Genomic DNA, 16,970 nt, shown 5'->3' on the forward strand with positions numbered 1-16,970 from the left:
CCGACCGTGGAGCGTCAGTTTTGCATGCGCTCACCCAGCTAATACGCTTTATGTTTATCCTGTCTTTTACATCTCACTGCTGCCATTGCGCTGGCCCTTCACCGTCTGCGAGTGAGGCTATTTTTTCGATGAAATTAGGAGCAACATTGTTTCAGCACTTTGACGCCACCTTTCTGCAGGCTAATTGGAACGGTCTTTGGGTGCAGCGAAAGGTTGCTGATGTAGTGGTGCAGTCGGAGCGGTGAATGGAACTTTCGTGTGTTATCTCCAAGTACCCTTCTTGGCTTCCATAATCGTGCAGAACGGACACCGAACGGAACTGAAACGGTAGTTTCTTGATGTTTGTTCCGATGTCGTTTCACTTGTAAATTATTTCTGGGCGAAGCGATTTTGTATCCTTATCCCAAGCTTAACGGCGGGATATTCCTTATTTTTTCATCCTTTCGTTCATCCAAAGTTGGGTGTGAAGGACAGCTTTGCTAACAGTGGCTCAACTTCACCGACACCGTTGCCGGTTCGAGCGGTTTTCGTACGAAAAGTGCTGTGAAAAGTGAAATAAAATAAACCTCTAGCACTGGGTTGCGCTTTGTCGTGACCAAAGAAAGATGCAAGGAAGGTAAAAGGCCAGAACTTCTTAAGCAGCGTCTATTTATGCATGTATATAGTTGCTCGCGGGACAAACGAAGGATGCATACGAAATGAGTTATATACCGCGCGTTTCTTCCATTCCGGCTGCTTTCCATGGGAAATGGCGACCCTCAGTTGCACGTCTTCTGCGTGGGGTGCGCTTTCTTTCGGTCTTGCCAGGACGTCACCGGGGAAACCCATTTTCCCATTCGCAAATAAAACCCTGCTTCGAGTCGCCAACGCTGCTGCTGTGGGCAACGTTAATGCAGAACCATCAGAAACCAGTTGCATTGGCTCTCGTTCTGTCGTACATTCTGCTCGTCCTAGCCCCCGGTCGCAGGAATAAACGAACCGAAGCTGAAAGCGTAGCGATGAGATGATTTTATTTTTCTCCTCACCGAATAGAGAATACAACATCGCACCTCCGTTCCTTCGAAACCTTACGAGCGGCAGTAGGCGATCCTTCGACGTCGTCGTCCTTCGTCAGGCGGAGGGTAAACGTGTCTCCTTGGGACACAACTTCCCCAAAACTGGCTCTAGCCTGCAGGGGGACATTCAACTGGAATAAAAAAACCAAGCCGAGAAGCCCAAGTGCAACAGAAAGCGAAATAGTTTAGGGATATTTTTCTCTTGTGCAGCGAGCGATGAGCGTTTTTAATTTCATTGGCGTGTTTGGTCCACGCCATTGTCCATTGGCGGCCATTTTGCTCTGGCGCTTTTTGTGCTGCCATCTTCGGGTCGTGTGAAGAGAAGGTCCTCGTCGCAGCTATGCCTTAGCATAACGGTCTCGTGGGGATTATTTTTCACGCTCTGGGCAGAGGTTTTCTCCGAATTCGAGTTGACCTGCAAAGAAGGCCAATGGTACGGGCGAGCCGTGCAAAGTGTTTTCATGAAGTCGTAGAAAAGAAGCTAACTCCCGCAGCCATCCGCCCGTACACAGTGACCTTATCTGGGAGTATACATGTACACGATGCATCACACGTTTTGCCGGGCAGCTGAGGGAAGTGGTCGTCACCACCTTGGCCCGACGCGACACCTCGGCCCACCCGAACATTGTCCTTTGACCGTTTGTATCGTTTATTTGCTATGGGGTGTGTTGAACCCTGCCGACCGAAAAGCACCCCCTGGAGGGACCACCCGGGAACCCGAGAAGGGATGAAAAGATATGAAAAGTAAATCATTCTTCCTCGGACGGGTGCGCGCGTGCTCTCTTGGTCACGAACCCTTAACGAGCGGGGTTAGCTCCCGCTACTCGAGCGTGCACCTGTGGTCCCGTGCACGGTGTTTTCCCGGAGCCCGGGAGCCTAACGATCAAATTTTTGAGAGCAAATTCCACAGGGCAAAAGGCGGTGCCGGGAGTGGATTTTTTTTCGTTGTCCTAACCCGAAATCATACAGTTTTACGGGGAATTTTTTTTTGCCTATCTTGTGTGTCCGTTTTGTTGAGGAGGGAATGGAATGTCTTTGCCCGTCCGTCCATCCGCTGTGTTCTCCGGTCTGGCTGAGTATGAGGGTTCGTTTGCTTTACTCGTTTTAATATGGACACGTGGAAAATATTCCTCTGTGTCCCAAATCGTCCTAGCACGAATTGTCGTGTGTTGTCCTGTGCTCGAAAGAACATACTTTTAGCAGGTAGCGCACATACACACCAATCCACACACATCACACACACACTCGAATGCAGTATTCAAAACGTGGAAAGGCTACTCCCCACTTTCACCGGGCACAGGACGGGAGCTCGGACCGTTTCGTAAACGAGCTTCAACCTCAAATGCCAAAAGCTTGACAAAAAGGTGCTTCTCTCGCTCTCTCTCTCTCTCTCTCTCACTCTCGTGTGCCACCCACGCAGAAGATGGCCCGACCACCAGGGAGAAACGCACGGATGAAAAGGATTTAACGATGAAAGGATGAAGTTAATTTGAGTGGTACAAAAGCGCGAGACACTTTGGCCGGGCGCCGGAAGGATGTCCTTGCTTGGGGGGGGGGGGGGGGGGACGGAGAAGAGCAAAAGACGTTCACGGATGGGGGGAGCGTTGGTGCCGTGGGTCGGTGTCTGCCGCATACAATGTATTCAGCCAGGCTAGTCGGAGGCAATTGAGAAAGTGAGAGTTAAAAATATCAACCTTTAGAAGGGAAAGGCAGAGAAATAAATGGATTCCCAAAAGGATGCTGGCGATAGACCACGGAGTAAGTTAAAAAAAAAAAGAACGAACGCTCGAAAAGAACACACGGGTGTGGCGTTGACATTTTTGTGTATCGTTGGTTTGCTCGATTTTTTCCTCTCGTTTACTTCCACTTTTGCTAGCAATGTATTATTGCTGAACCGTTTTTGTGGTAGGGTTATTTTTTTCTCGGAGACGACGCCATTTTTTTTCCACACGAGTGTAGTCCATCGATGCAAAATACAAAATGGAAGTCGGCAGTGTTTTTATTTTGTTTTCGCAGCCGCTTTCCAGTTAGAGGGTGAACTCTAACGATTGGAGTTTGGGCTGGCTGTTGGAATTAGTCGGTAGAGTGACGTAGAATCATGCTGGTTGGAAAATTTCCTGCCTCCAGCCGAGATGAAATGGAAAAAAATGTTCACTGTGAAACTTGTCGCTCGCCTTCCGTGGAGACACTTTCGGGAAATGGTTCTGGTTTGGAATTTTTATTATTGTGATTTCTTCCCATCCCTGTCATATGCTGTACGTAGAGTTTTGCATGGCGTTAGACCGAACAAATTTAAGCCGATTGCCTGCGATGATTTTTGTTGCTGTTGTTTAAACACTTTTCTCTCGATATCAAAACTCGATCCAATCGACTGGCGTTTAATAGTGCGTTGTTATTTTTATTTTCAGGTGAGCAATCCTTCTAGAATTGGTTATGAAAACAAGTGAAAAGAGGCTTCCTTCGTTTTGTAAGTACACTTGCAATGGCTGAATTTATCGACAACCTACTACCGCGACGACCTACTGTGCTGAGTGCTGCTGGGGGTTTTGGCGTTCGTTAACATTCTTTCACGTCCGCAGTGCTCCGGCCAACCGGCGTCCGGTCGTTTGCGGTAAAACAGTAGAGGCGAGTTATTTACGGTTGCTACGCGAAACTTAATCGAGCTTCCGGTGGCAAACTACATTCTGCATTGCGCGAAAGCGCATTCCATCATCGTAGCGTCCGCGAATGCTGTAGGGATTTCGCTGTTGCGCTCGTGTAGTGGCTGGAGAATTTCATTTGACACCATCCCGTGGCGCCTTTTGCGTCATTCCCAATTTGCCACTTCACATTCCGGGTGCCTTTCTTGTGCGGTGTCACACGCGTGACCATGCATGGAACCATGCAAAACGGATATCGTCCCTTCGTCGGTGACGTCGCCGCTTCTAGTTGGAACTTAATTACAGGCATTGTTGAAATTCTCTAGCCGTCCCTCATTCAGGGCCGCTAGGGAGCTTTCAATGGGTCGCATTAGGAATAAGAGAAGAGAAAAGGGTGTGCATTTTGGTGTAATGTTGAATTTTTTCCCTCTCCCAAAGCCAAACATGAATGTTAGCGAAATTGCAAGCAATTTCGCATACAAAATGGAGGCGCATGGTGCCCCGTAAAAATTGATGGCTCCTTTCAATTTGACCAGAAAGTTGCTCTGTTTCTCGTGTCACATTTCAAATTCATAGCTAGGCACATCGCTATGCCTCGTTTTGGTTCGTTTCTACGCAGAATAGTGTTGTTTATGGTCGCCAGTTTACGGCCTTTTTTTCCAAATGGCATTAAAATGTGATGCTTTTATAGCCGATTTGTCGTATGGATACGAACAGGGCATGTTTCCGATCGAACGGAACTGACCCAGACGGTGGTTCCTAGCCCGCATATTTGCGTGCGTGTGTGCGTTGTTGGTGGCGATATTTGTACCCAGGAGTATTTGCTCTCGTTTCCACCCGAGAAGAAACCACCACAGAACGGCGTGGATGCGTGAATTAAATAATGCATAGCTTCCGGCAGCCGTAGATCCGGTGGTGTCTCCTGGAAAACCGGTACCGGTAGCTTCCGGTGCGTAACCAGATGGCGCAGGTCCGCACTCTACCACCGCGCAGGTCCCACCCGCGTGTCTAGACGGGAGGCGCTTTCTTGAAGTGTGCGCCCCAGTACTTCCGGCGGGCGTTATGTTTTATGTGTATTTATGCGCTGGTGCTGGCAAGCGGACGAAAACCTGCTGGCGCTTGTGTCAAAGTGGTTTTTCGGTTGTTTTCTGCAGCACCGAGAGGCAACCGTAGTGGGTTGTACTAGTTCGTTCCGCCTGCTGTGTGCGAACCCGTGCTGATGCAAACGACCGTGAAAACCACACCCCGGAACCGGTGTGCCCGGGTCCTCGGGTTCTCGGTGTGCGTTTCGATAGTGCGCTGCGGCGAGTAGTTTGCTCAGCGTTTGAAGCTATTGTTTATTCAACCACCGTTTGGGAGGGCTGCTGGAAACGCTCAGAAGGCGAGGGTGGCTCTCGAGTGCGGGCACCAAAGTTTTATCTAAACACCGCTCGCAGGACGAGAGTATTTTAAACCCGCCCTCCCCCTTTCTCTTTCATCCCATTGTCTGCGGTACGGCTTTGTGTGTTTGTTCGTGTGCTTGTCTGCAGCCGGTGCTTCTTTTAAACAATCTGCACCGCCAAAGACAAAAGGAAAGCGCGGCAGATGAAGAAACAGTCCGAGGCCGATTGGCCGACCGGCTGGAAACACTTGGCGAATAAATAAATGATCAGATTTGCATGCTATTAGGCGGGGAGGTTGGGATCGTTTTTGTGCGACTGCACGAAATTGTTCGGTGCACGAGCTCGGGAAGGTTTTTGGGAGGTTGTTTCGTAAAATTTATCTGTGATTTTGTTTTGCAACGTAGAGCAACACTCAGCTTTATGCGCCGTTTTAAGGCATCGTTTGGTAGGCTTTCGGATTGTGAAATTGATTGTTCCAAGTTCAGTGATTGAACGAGATACATTACGAAGGCTCTTTTCGTCACTGCTGTTAGGATGATTGTGTTTTATAACTTAATTTTGCCGTATTTTCTGCCACTTTTTTGTGTTTCAGATACATTACTTTGTCTCTACGTAGGTTGATAAATACATTAATTGTAATGTTATGTGTTTCAAGTGCCGTCATATATCGTGTTCTCGTGTCATTTAATGCATCTAAATGGAACCAACTGAGACTTTCAACTTTTGACCGTGTAAAAAGAGCGACCCTTATGTGCTTTCGTGTAGTCTAACGTTATACTGAGGGCTTCTTTAAGTGACGTTACACGCAACGATCCAGTACGATCGGTTAGTTGGCTTGGCTATCACTCTCCCGTGGGTTCCCTTGGGTTATCGGCCTTATATTGAGATGGGACGTCGGGGAAAGACCATCTCTTACACATCCTGCAGCGTCTACAAGTCATGACGATTGACGCACGTTTCCATTCATGCTTGGCTTTCGCTCGAAGCGTGACATAATGATGTACTTTTTTAGTATTTTCCCACTCCCTGCGTGCCATTCACGCGGCTGGCTTTAGCCTGTAGGTGTTTTGCTGCTCCCGTTTGCCACCCAACCCCAGTTCGTCTGCGTGATATTGGTTCTATCGTTACGTCAGAGTGGCAAGTTCCGTTTCCAGATCCTGGTGCGAGTCCTATTCAACGAGAGCTGTATTTCGCGCTCCCTGTCGGCTGTTTCATTTTATATCCGCTAATGGCACGTTGGGCTCTCGCCGGGTGAACGCGAAAGGTCGTTATTTTTCAATTCGTTTCATTTATATTTTACAACCACACCGTGTTGTCGGGGGTGAGACTGAGCGTGGTACGATTTTTGCCCCCCTCTCGGTAATCGCCGGTACACGCGCACCCGGTAATGGAGCAAAAGGTGGACGGGAAGGTGAATAAAAAAAACTCATTTCCGTCCCCGACAACAATATCGAACCTCTGGCAGACGGTGGGTTCGATTCGTTGGTGAAAAAATTTAAAATTTTACCGACCGGAAGCCCTGCCAGCTGCCTGTGCCGTTGGTTCCGATTTTCGATAGGGTTGAGACCCGGAGAATTTCGCGTGCTTGGAGGGTTTTTGAGGCATTTAATTTGCATTGTACCGAATTCGCGTTTCCATCTGCTGCTGGTTCCTCGACACCAACGAAGAGTTCGTGTCGGGAGCCTGTTAGAGAAGGTTTTGCTTTTTCCCGCTTTTTCCCGTGCCCATGCCGGGTGCTACATTGTGAAAAGCTCATCCGTATTCTGCATGCGATTTTCCTCCCGTGCATATCCCTACGGAGCCCATCGTCGGGTGGATGGGAAACCGTTTCTAATTTCGTTCCCCCTAACCGAGGCACCTTCGCCACTCGCTGCAAGCTTTGCTAACCATGTCGATGTTCTTGGAACGGGGGTTTATTTTTTCGCTTGCTTAAAAGAAATTTCACAAAATTGAGGATTTTCCTTTTACTTTTCATTATGGTGGCGCGTTGGAAACACCCTTGAAAGGATACTGGGTACAGGGTGGCCTCGGTGGTAGTGAATTTTAATCAAGGAATTCTTCGATTATACTCTTCGATTATTGTGTGGGTGTTGCTGCACTCGGCAACGATCTAACGAGAATTGGGTTTGGGTTTTGTTTTCGTTTCGTTCTCTCCCACCAGCGTGTGTTTGTGTTCGCTGTGAGGATTTTCTAGGGTGAAGCAAAAGATCGTAGGAAAAACATTGCAAAGCAACTCGCTCGGTTGTGCAGCGTTTGCAGATATCGTCCAACGGGTGCGGTGCTGGTTCTCGGGTGTCGGTGGAATTCAATCTGAAATTATTACCCAAAAAAACAAACAAAAAACCGTCGTCGGTGTCGAATTTGGTTTTTGTGGGTTTTTGGTAATGAAAACCCACGCTCAGTGGAATCAAGTAGATTCCGGCGCTGGTGCACGACGAACCATTGGCGCTGAGTGTACTTTATTTGCGTGAGGTTCCATCGGGTGAAATTGGAATTTGATTGCATACCGAAATCGCAGGTGTAAATTGACTTCCATTAGATCTGCTGAAGGATAACGCCTAGCCTAGTTTCGTTGTTAGCTCGCTCATTGTCGTAGTCGTTCTCGGTGGACAATTTCGTTTTCGGCTCTGATTCAATTGCCGTAGCACCGATTTGTCATGGCATGATTGGAACGACGCCCTATTGTATTGCTCCCCAAACCACCAAAGTAAGTTTGAAGCCGGTAGAGCTTATTTGCCGGTGAACCACTGTGAAATGTTCTTAGAGCTTGCGGCGTAATGACAAAGGTGATTTTATTATATGACGAGGTTGCTCCTCTTCAAAATTTCTCTCCTGAAACCCCGGCTCATTCTTTGAGCTTCAAGCTTAATTGCGAACCGTCCCGTCATCTTTGCCTTCAAACCCTTTGAGGTCTTTGGAAGGCAATTTTGTAGTGTGCATGCAGACGGAAGCTGCTCTCTCCAAAGCTTGCTGGTACACATCCTGCATAATCTACTTATTTAACGTCTAATAACTATTTCAAAATTAAATTTCATTCCAACATAATGCAAATTCTCTTGCATCGCACTCCTGGAGTGGAGATGGCATGGGCCAACGTTTTTTCTACCGGCAAAGGGATGATGCCATGGTCTTTCCGACCGTCGGCAGGCGAGCTGTGGCTCACGTTTCGTGCGAAATCTTCATCTCAAACCAACCGTAGCCGTGCAGCGTTACCTAACCACGGCAAAATGGGAACCGTTCCGGGTCGGCCTGCGGCTCGAGGATCAGCTTTTCAGTAGTTGCATTCCATCGAGCCAGAAAATCGGATCCGATCCCTTTTCGGTGGCGTATTCCCTTTGGTGCCGTGTGCCACAAATCGCATTCGCCACCGTGCGAAGATCGCTCTGTTTTTGGGTTCGGTTTCTGAGCGGGTTTCTGAAACCGATGTTGTCATGTGGCGCTGGGTTTAAGCAGCAGCCAGAATCTGAACACAATTCTTCATCCACAACCACCGGCAGGCCGACCGTCAAATCCCCTTGAGGGAATTTCGAAACAAATTTCTGATGACTTTGCAATGAGTTTTTTGAGAAGTATTGGAGGCTGTTTCCAACCGTGAAGGGAGCGTTATTAACCCACACAGGGTTTGCTTCGCGAGCAAAACTTTCACCTTAATCACGCTTCGCAAACGAGATGTGTTTTGGTTGCGAGAGTGGTGCCTATTTGCATTCGGTTAGCATCTGTCTGAGTTTTTTAAAAGAACTTTTCACATAAGCACGATTGTGCAAACGAATTTTTGTCTAAAGTTGTCACGTTTGATTTAAAAGCAGAAGAAAATTTTCATCGCTTTTTACTGACTCATCCCAAATCAACACAGCCGACAACAAAGGCGACCTATCTTCCATCGCATCTAGAGATTGTAGTTTAACAAGAGACAAATATTTGGGTTTTATTTAAAAGCACTAAATCCGCGTCACGTTTCGGCACCCCTACCGGCCTCCAGTTTTCCATCGATCTTCCTTCTGCGCCCCGTAAACGTTGATCCAGATCCTTATCAAGTACCATCAAGCGCCAGTTTTACGGCCCCCGAGGTGCCTTTCAGCACCGTATATTTGGACTGGTTTATGATGAAATTCGGGCACGCCCGCGCTCCCACGCATATGTTACTGCTAGATAAATGGGTATTAATTTCGCCGCCACCGGAATCGCTTTTCCACTGGGCGCCGGGCGTAGAAAGAGAGTCGCATTAACGAATCGTGCGAATCCGCATCGTCAGCCAGATCTCGCTAGCGCGCCCGGAAAGTTTAACGATTTCCATAAAGAAAATCAATGTATCCGGAAAGTCTCGTAAATAATCGGCCTCTTCCGGGGAATGAGGACACACGGAACCCATGAATCATTTCGGCAGCGCCAAAGAACCATCCCTCGCTAGGGCGGTAGGTCACGTTTTTCCTTCTTCTTGGCTCTCGCCCTGCGGGGCCCCCAGTCATTTCCGTCCGTCGGAGATAAGCTAGAGCCGGTGGGCGCAAGATATCCGTGTCACGGTTCGCAGAATCGCGGTGGAATTATTCGTGAAAGAGCAGAGAAATATCACAGTCGGAAAAATTGTGCCTGTGTGTGTGTGTATGTACGGCGTACGCCGCATTCGTTTTTCGTTGCTTTCAAATTAAAGAAATTAATAAATTTATCACTTCCTGCTTCGTGACGCCACTACTCCGGTAGCGCTTCCGGTGTTGCCGTACCAAAGCCAACCCCGTGCTGGGCTCGCTCTTCGCGATGAATGACATTCATTCACCCTTGGGGCGGTTGAGACGGCACTTGAAGCGGGTAGGGCGCGGCGGTCGCGTAACGAGTGAGAATCTGGCTTGGGTTGGTTGTTCCGTTCCCAAATCGGCACATCTTGTGACCCGCCCGTCTGCACACGATTATGGAACGATCTGAATGGCTCGAGGACCGGGGCGTAGGCGCACTTATCGTCGGGACTTCTGTCATCCTCTCTGGCCCTTGCCTAGCTTTAGCGAGTGGCTCCGGATGAGGCTGGGTTAGCGACGAATATCATCTCTCGGCAGTAACGAGCCGCCGCCTCTCCATCGTTGTCCGGGACGTGCGTTTGTTCGTTTGCCGCCAGTCACCGCAAACCGAGTGCGTGTCGAAGTAAGCGCCAAAGACGCTACCGTTGCATCCCCTTTTTTTGAGGGTTTGTTATGTGAGTTCCGTTTTGCCGTTTTTATATTATTTCTCCCTCCGCCCCAGGGTGATGTGCGGGGAGCTTGTTGAAAAGTTGTTAGGTAAATTAACTTCACCAACTTGCGCGCTGCTCGCCGCCTGGAGGAGAACACCAACGCCGGGCAAACCGTCGTCTTCGGTCGCCGGTGACCGAATTAAGGTCTTTTCCTCCCCACATTTTGGCGCTCCCGTGGTGTGTGTATGTGTGTGTGTGGGTAAATGCGTGCGTGTGCCTATCGCAAACGGACCCCACAGCGTTCGTTCCGCTTTGCAAGATGCAAATGAAATTTTCTCCTAATGACTGTTAAGCTGCCACGCTTGACCGGGAGAGTAAATCACTTGTGCCGCGCGTGTGCCCGTACTTCCCGGTGGGGAGGTGTGTGAGGAAGAGAAAGAGAAGGAGAGAGAGAAGGCGAAGGAGAGAAGCTATGAGGTTTCCGTTTTAGCGCACATCCTCCGGCCGGTTGCCCTCGGGCCAAGCGCATGAATTATAATTCCATTTTTTGATCCATCGAAACACGGCGTGTGCCCTATCGTCCTCAGCTCGGTCGCGATTACAACGCACGGTTTAGCATTAAATCGGTCGAGTGTGCTCCCCCGGGGACGGGAAGAAGAGAAGGTGGCATTGGCTCGGGTTCTTTGGGATGCTGTTTTTTTTTGCTCTCCTTCTCACCCTCTTGAGCTTTCGGATGCTGCTCTACCCAAATTGTATTGAATTTTCATTCGATTATGGTCCACGAAATATCGTGTATCCGATTAGTGGGGACGTCATTTCAGCAGGTAAAAGGGGATATTCGTGCCCGAATGCTAAAACGTTTGTGGTGGTAAGCATTTTCACTTTTCCACCTCCCAGCCCCAGCTTTGTGTCACGTTTCGGAGCTAAACAAATGACCTCCGTCAGGAGCCACAAAATGCCTCTAAATTAATGGGAAAGTAACGAAAGAAAATGAAACCAACCTAAACACACGCGCCCCGATGAGGTGGGCTGGAAAGTTTTGTCCAAACAGACGGTGTGCTCCGGTGGAGGACATTTCGTCTCTCACCCCCACAGGCGAGCCCGGCAGGATAATGAGTAGCGAAAAGCCTACCTTTACAACCCATCGTCCCTGGGTTTGCCGCTGCCACCATCTCTTGCGTCATGGAATAATGAGCCCCGGGCGGTTGAGTTGCTGCCGACAGCAGCATAATTTGACAGCTAGATAAGAATCGGGTGCTTTGGTGCCGAAAAAAAAAATCGTACGGAATGGCAGGACCTTCGCTCATCTCAGCCATCCGCACCCTTTTGGATGTCCTTCTGCGCGATGTCGTCGTTATCGGACCATCGCGGCGGTGTCTTCGGCTTCGGTAAGCTCGGATTCCGGCGGGCCCCCGTCACCATTAGAGCTTAACTTTCATCCTTCCGGACACGGTTGATTAAGAATGATAATTTATGCATGGAATTTTTTATCCCAACCAGCCCGGCGGTTGTCGAGCTGCTGCGACGGTGTGTCCTTTCTGCTGTTGTTGCTATTGATGTTGTTGGTATTGTTTTCCCAATTTCAAGCTCTTTCTCTCCCTCTCTCTCTCTCTCTCTCTCTCTCTCTCTTTCTCTGTCTTTCTCTCGCTGTCTCTCGAAAAACCCCGTGCTGCAAAAGACGTAATAAGCCGTCGTCAAACCTGTGTCTCCGATGCCTTTTCTACTGACTTCAATGTAAGAGGACAAACACGTCACACGGCAGCGTGTTATCATCAAACACGTGTGTAGGCCGATCTAGGTGTGGCAGTTTTTAACTGCCAACATTCGGCTCGCCCCGTACGTCTATCGAGTGTTTCGAATGATAATTTTTTACCACACAAGGCTGTCTGCGCTGACCTTCACGATTATCTTGTATAAGGGTATCTGGGGTGGAATTAGTTGTTGCGTCTCTTTTCGTTGCCATTTTGCACACGTACCAAGCGCGAAGTAAAATGTATGCTTCGCGGGCGTCTAGTGCTTGCTGCTGTGCTTCGCCATCGAGTTGCAACAGTGGTTTGTTGTGTGCGAGAAATGAAACCCAACTTTGCCCAGCCGAAGTGCCATACTCCAAATGGACGTCCCGAGAAAGATGGTGGACCGAAAATTTTGAAGGAAAAAAAATGAATTGCTCAGCGCAACAAACTCGTTCATCGTCTGGTGGGTTTTTGTGTTTACTTTCGTTAGAAAAATCCAGCACAGTGCAATGAACGCGCAGTCACACCACCGCCGGGAGACCGTCCGAGTTAGGTTAGGGATTTAATTTAAAAAAAATCACTCGTCACAACGCTGGGCAGACTTTATAAATTTGCGCTATTCTGCGGTGTAACTAACACGCCCATCGACCCATGAGGCTGCATTTGATGTTGAAACGAGAATGATTTAAAAGAGTGCACCCAAAATGTAGTGGCGCGATACGAGAGAGTGGTTGCTTGCAAACTAACTGTTGGTGATTTCAATCAAGAGCTGTGGCGATAAAAAAACTCACAAAAGCTCGTGTTTTGCAGCGCAGTATAATCTGTTGATGTTATTCTTCCATTGCACATTCAATTCAGTATCTTAATTGATATTGCTATAATTTCAATGGTTACGAAATAAAATAAACCGTTAAATAAAGTGTTTGTTGTCCAAAGAGAGGTAGAACTCTTTTTCTCTGAAATTCGCAATTCAATTGAAACGAACACCAAGCGGCGGACAATTGGCCCGAAGAAAAAAAAAAGAAAAGGCAAACGACCCGTGGCGGTATTAATCATATTTATCGTTTCATCACGCGAGGCACTAAAAATTGGTCTTGCTGTTTCTGGTTGCGCGTTTGCGTACAATATTAACTCAATTGGATCCCGCCGGTGGTGGCCGTCGGTCAGTCACAATGTTGCAATTGCGCTTTCGGGAAAAATCCTGCGTCGCGCGCGCGCATGTGTGTATGTGCGGTGTTTGTGTGGCTCGTGCCGTTTGGCCGGAATTTTCCCGTCAACAAAACCGGCGACCATAAAGCCATCATCAGGATGACCGTTATGGCCTACGGGTGCAAACTGAGGCATGGCGTGCTTTTTCCCCCGGGTTGGCAGCAAAAATTGCAACAATATAATGCATTATACACCGTCGTTGCACCCATCGTAGTCCGGATTGACGTTTGCCAAATAAAGAAACGAGAGCAAAATGCACCAACCACCCCGTCCATTCGTCGTACGTGTTCCGTTCGGTGAGGTTTTTTTTGCTCCAACCCTGGCCGCATCCGTCATTGTTCGTTTTTGCTCGCTGGTGGCCAAAATGTACACCGCCCAGTCGGGCTTGAGCGCGGGAAAACTTTACCGTCAGCAAAAATTTGTGATATTGCCATCGTTTTCTTTCCGTTCGTTTCATTTCATTTTATTGTAGTGGATATTTCGCCCCTTCCTCGACCATGGTGCATTCTATAAAACCTGTACAGTCGTTAGCGCGGGACGGGCGGCCGTGGAAAACCTGCTCGCCGGGAAAAAGTCCTCCACCGGGCTGTGCAAGTGATGAGTGTGAGCAGCTTGAGCTTCTATTGCAAATTTAATCAATCTTTTTTTCTCGCATTGCATTCTCCTCCATGAAAGAGAGATAAAAAAAATGCACTCGCGTTTTCTTTCGTGAACAAGCGATCGGTGGCGCTATATTTCTGCTGCTTGCGTTTGGTTGACTTTAACATGTTTGGCGGTTCTAAGTTGAAACTGTAGCCGTGGGGGTTTAAATTGAACAGTTTTTAAAGCTTACATGAATGATTACAGCGGAATATGTATATATAATGGTGGAATATATACAAAAATGGTGGAGAGAAGTCGTGTTACATAATATGGAATTTTCTTGGTGTATTTGATTTTCCATCAAAATGTTGGTAAATGAACGTTATTCTTTATTTACACTAGATACCCATCCTACATGAGCTAGTGTTGATGGGCACCGTTTATAACCAACGCATGGTACTGTAAAATCACCAATATTTGATCATTTTACCGCTCAGTTACTGCTAGTTGCTGCTGGTCGAGAAGCCACAGAGTGTCGAATCGACATGATAGTGTTTGTACTGCACTTGGCAGCATTCCGATTGGCCCTTGATTGCCACACACCCAGCATACTGATGCGGACCCGGGCTCATCTGAGACGCGCAGCCCAAAGGTGGCGCCCGGGCAGTGCGTCATAATGCTTGGCGTCGGCGAGAGAAAAGGAACATGTGGAGGGTTGGTTCCCTCCGGTGGCCAGCCTGTCGGCTTTCATTCGGCGTTTAAGCATATCCGCAAACAGCATCGTCAGGGGACAGGACGCGACTGTCGCGATCGGTCGCTGATAATGTCGCTCAAATAAATCATCTCCTCAATACACGCCACGTCAACTGCGCTGCTGGGGGTTGAAAGTGCGGGTTCTCGCCCTGCGTTCGGTCCGTTCTACGTTTAGCATTGCGGTATACGGCGCTTGTGTGCGCGCTGGATGTGGTCCGTTGATATTTTCGGTTCGGAGGCAGGCCAGGGCGCAGCTTCCGTACAACAGCGTGTGCACCCTGTTGGATGCGTCATGCTGCTGTTGCTGCTTCAGCTAAGGGCTGCCATAAGCCAATAAAAGCCAATCAATCGGCAATGTCAATAATCCTCCCCGGGCGTCGAGGCGCAGTGGGCGCGTGTGTACGCCGGCAATTGACGGCTAACCCCTCCTCATTATGTGGTTCCATGCGATGAGTAATATCTCCTCACTTTCCTTAGAAACGTGGGGTGTTGCGGAGTCGTAACAGCCGCTCTAGATATGAGAGACATCCAGCCAGGGCTATTGTGCCATGTGGAAACGGTTCTGTTGTACTGTCATGTATTATTTGTGTTTTAAAAATGTTTTCATAGCAGAACAAAACCATTTGTTGTTTGTGTATTATTATGGATGTTTTTTTCTCTTATATCAATTGTATGTGCGATAAAAATTGTTTGATTGAACATGGAGGCGCGCTATTGACAGCTCGTATTCTTTTTGATTTTCGAGATAAGACTGGTCAAATAAACCATGTGTAACGATTAGTGTCAACTGAAGAGGTAAGGTTTGTTGATAAGAGGAACATAATTTGACGTTTTGATAAAACACCGGCGTCGTTGAGCGTGGTTGTTTGACTTGTGCTTGTTTCATATTTTTGTCCAATATTACTTCAAATAACGCCGACACTGGAATATGCTTTTGTGCCACCGAAAATAAATGGACTAGCAACAATCGCCGTATTCTGGCGCTGCTGAAGCAACGATAAATCATTCCATTTATAACCGAGAGGTGTCGGCATTGATCCGCACTCCAATGGTGTTTGTTTCGTTCCGGTTTTTGTCCCCATTCCGGAGTGCTATCCTTTCTGCGTCGGAATGCTGTCACCTTGGTGCCATTTTTGTACGACCAGCGATGTTATAACGCACCGATGATTGAATAAAGTGACTGATGTTGCGAGAAGAAGCTCGACCACAGGCAAAACAAGAATAAAAGAGGTGGCTGCAGGAGGTACGGAGTTTTTTTTTAGCCACCGAGAAGGCGAACAACTTCGCACCACGTGCCCTGGTTTTTTTTCCCTCCATGGCATCCTGAGCAAGAGCACTGGTGCCCGATTCTACCGGACAGAGGCGGATTGGTTGGAATTAACTTTTTCCTCTTCGCTCATCAAACATTGGACGAGGGGGACTACTGAAGCACGCGAAATGGTCCTAGTTCTTCGGGTACCATCCACCACCGAACACGTAGTGCACGTACGGCGGCGTGTCCTTTTGACGGGCGGTTCAGGCTGCGGACTTTTGATCCGATACTAATCCCTTAAGTGCGAGAGTGTGTCACTATATCAAAAGGAATATTCATTGAATTTCAATACCGGGAGTACGGATTCTTGCTCCCGCTGTGGGGTCACGTTTCGCCGGAAGATGTCACTGGCCGGTGGCGAGTGGCATCGATGGATGATGGCCAGTGACATGTCCGGATGGCCGATGGCGTGTAGCCGGCTCGCTAGTTAACGAGCCACACGTGTGAGCTCGGGTGCACCCGGGTGGGTCGTCTTTGGAGAGGAAATTGAGTGCTTTAATTAACGTTCCAGCGTGCGTCATTTGGGCTGATGGGAGACCATGTCGCACTGTGACAAGCTGGGGAATATTCGTAAGGGGAGCTACTTTATTTTCGTTTTCCAGGAATGCGCTCATATTGGGGTGTTTTTTTGTGGATGGTGTGTGTGGATGTATGATAATATGCCCGAAAAGTGTCTGAAGGAGAGTAAAAATAAAACGTACATTTCAGTAAAAAAAAACAAGTTTGATGGGGATTTTGAAGAATTACTCGTACAAGGCTTATAATCGGTGCTCATGATGTCACGATTGAAATGATAGTGTCATAGATAAACACGTATATTGATATTGAGTGAATGTTGCTTTTTGTTGGATGGCATTCAACGATAACTACGCTGTAATGCAAATAGCAGTAATTATCATTTGGCATGATAAATAGATATGATCAATAATACGTATAATAAATAATCATTTTGGATCCAATGCAATATAATATTCCATTTAAAATTACACATCCATGTTATGATGAAAGCAACATAAAGCATAATGTCTATCGCGATTTGTGAAATCATGATAGAAACATGTGAAAAGGCTTTTCATCTGTTACATATGTAGTTTGTTTTGGTGTGACAGTTTACTGAGCTGAGGGAGTGATAAAACCATTCAATTCA

The sequence above is a fragment of the Anopheles nili genome, chromosome 3 (genome assembly GCF_943737925.1).
Source record: "Anopheles nili chromosome 3, idAnoNiliSN_F5_01, whole genome shotgun sequence".
NCBI classification, from domain to species: Eukaryota; Metazoa; Arthropoda; class Insecta; order Diptera; family Culicidae; genus Anopheles; species Anopheles nili.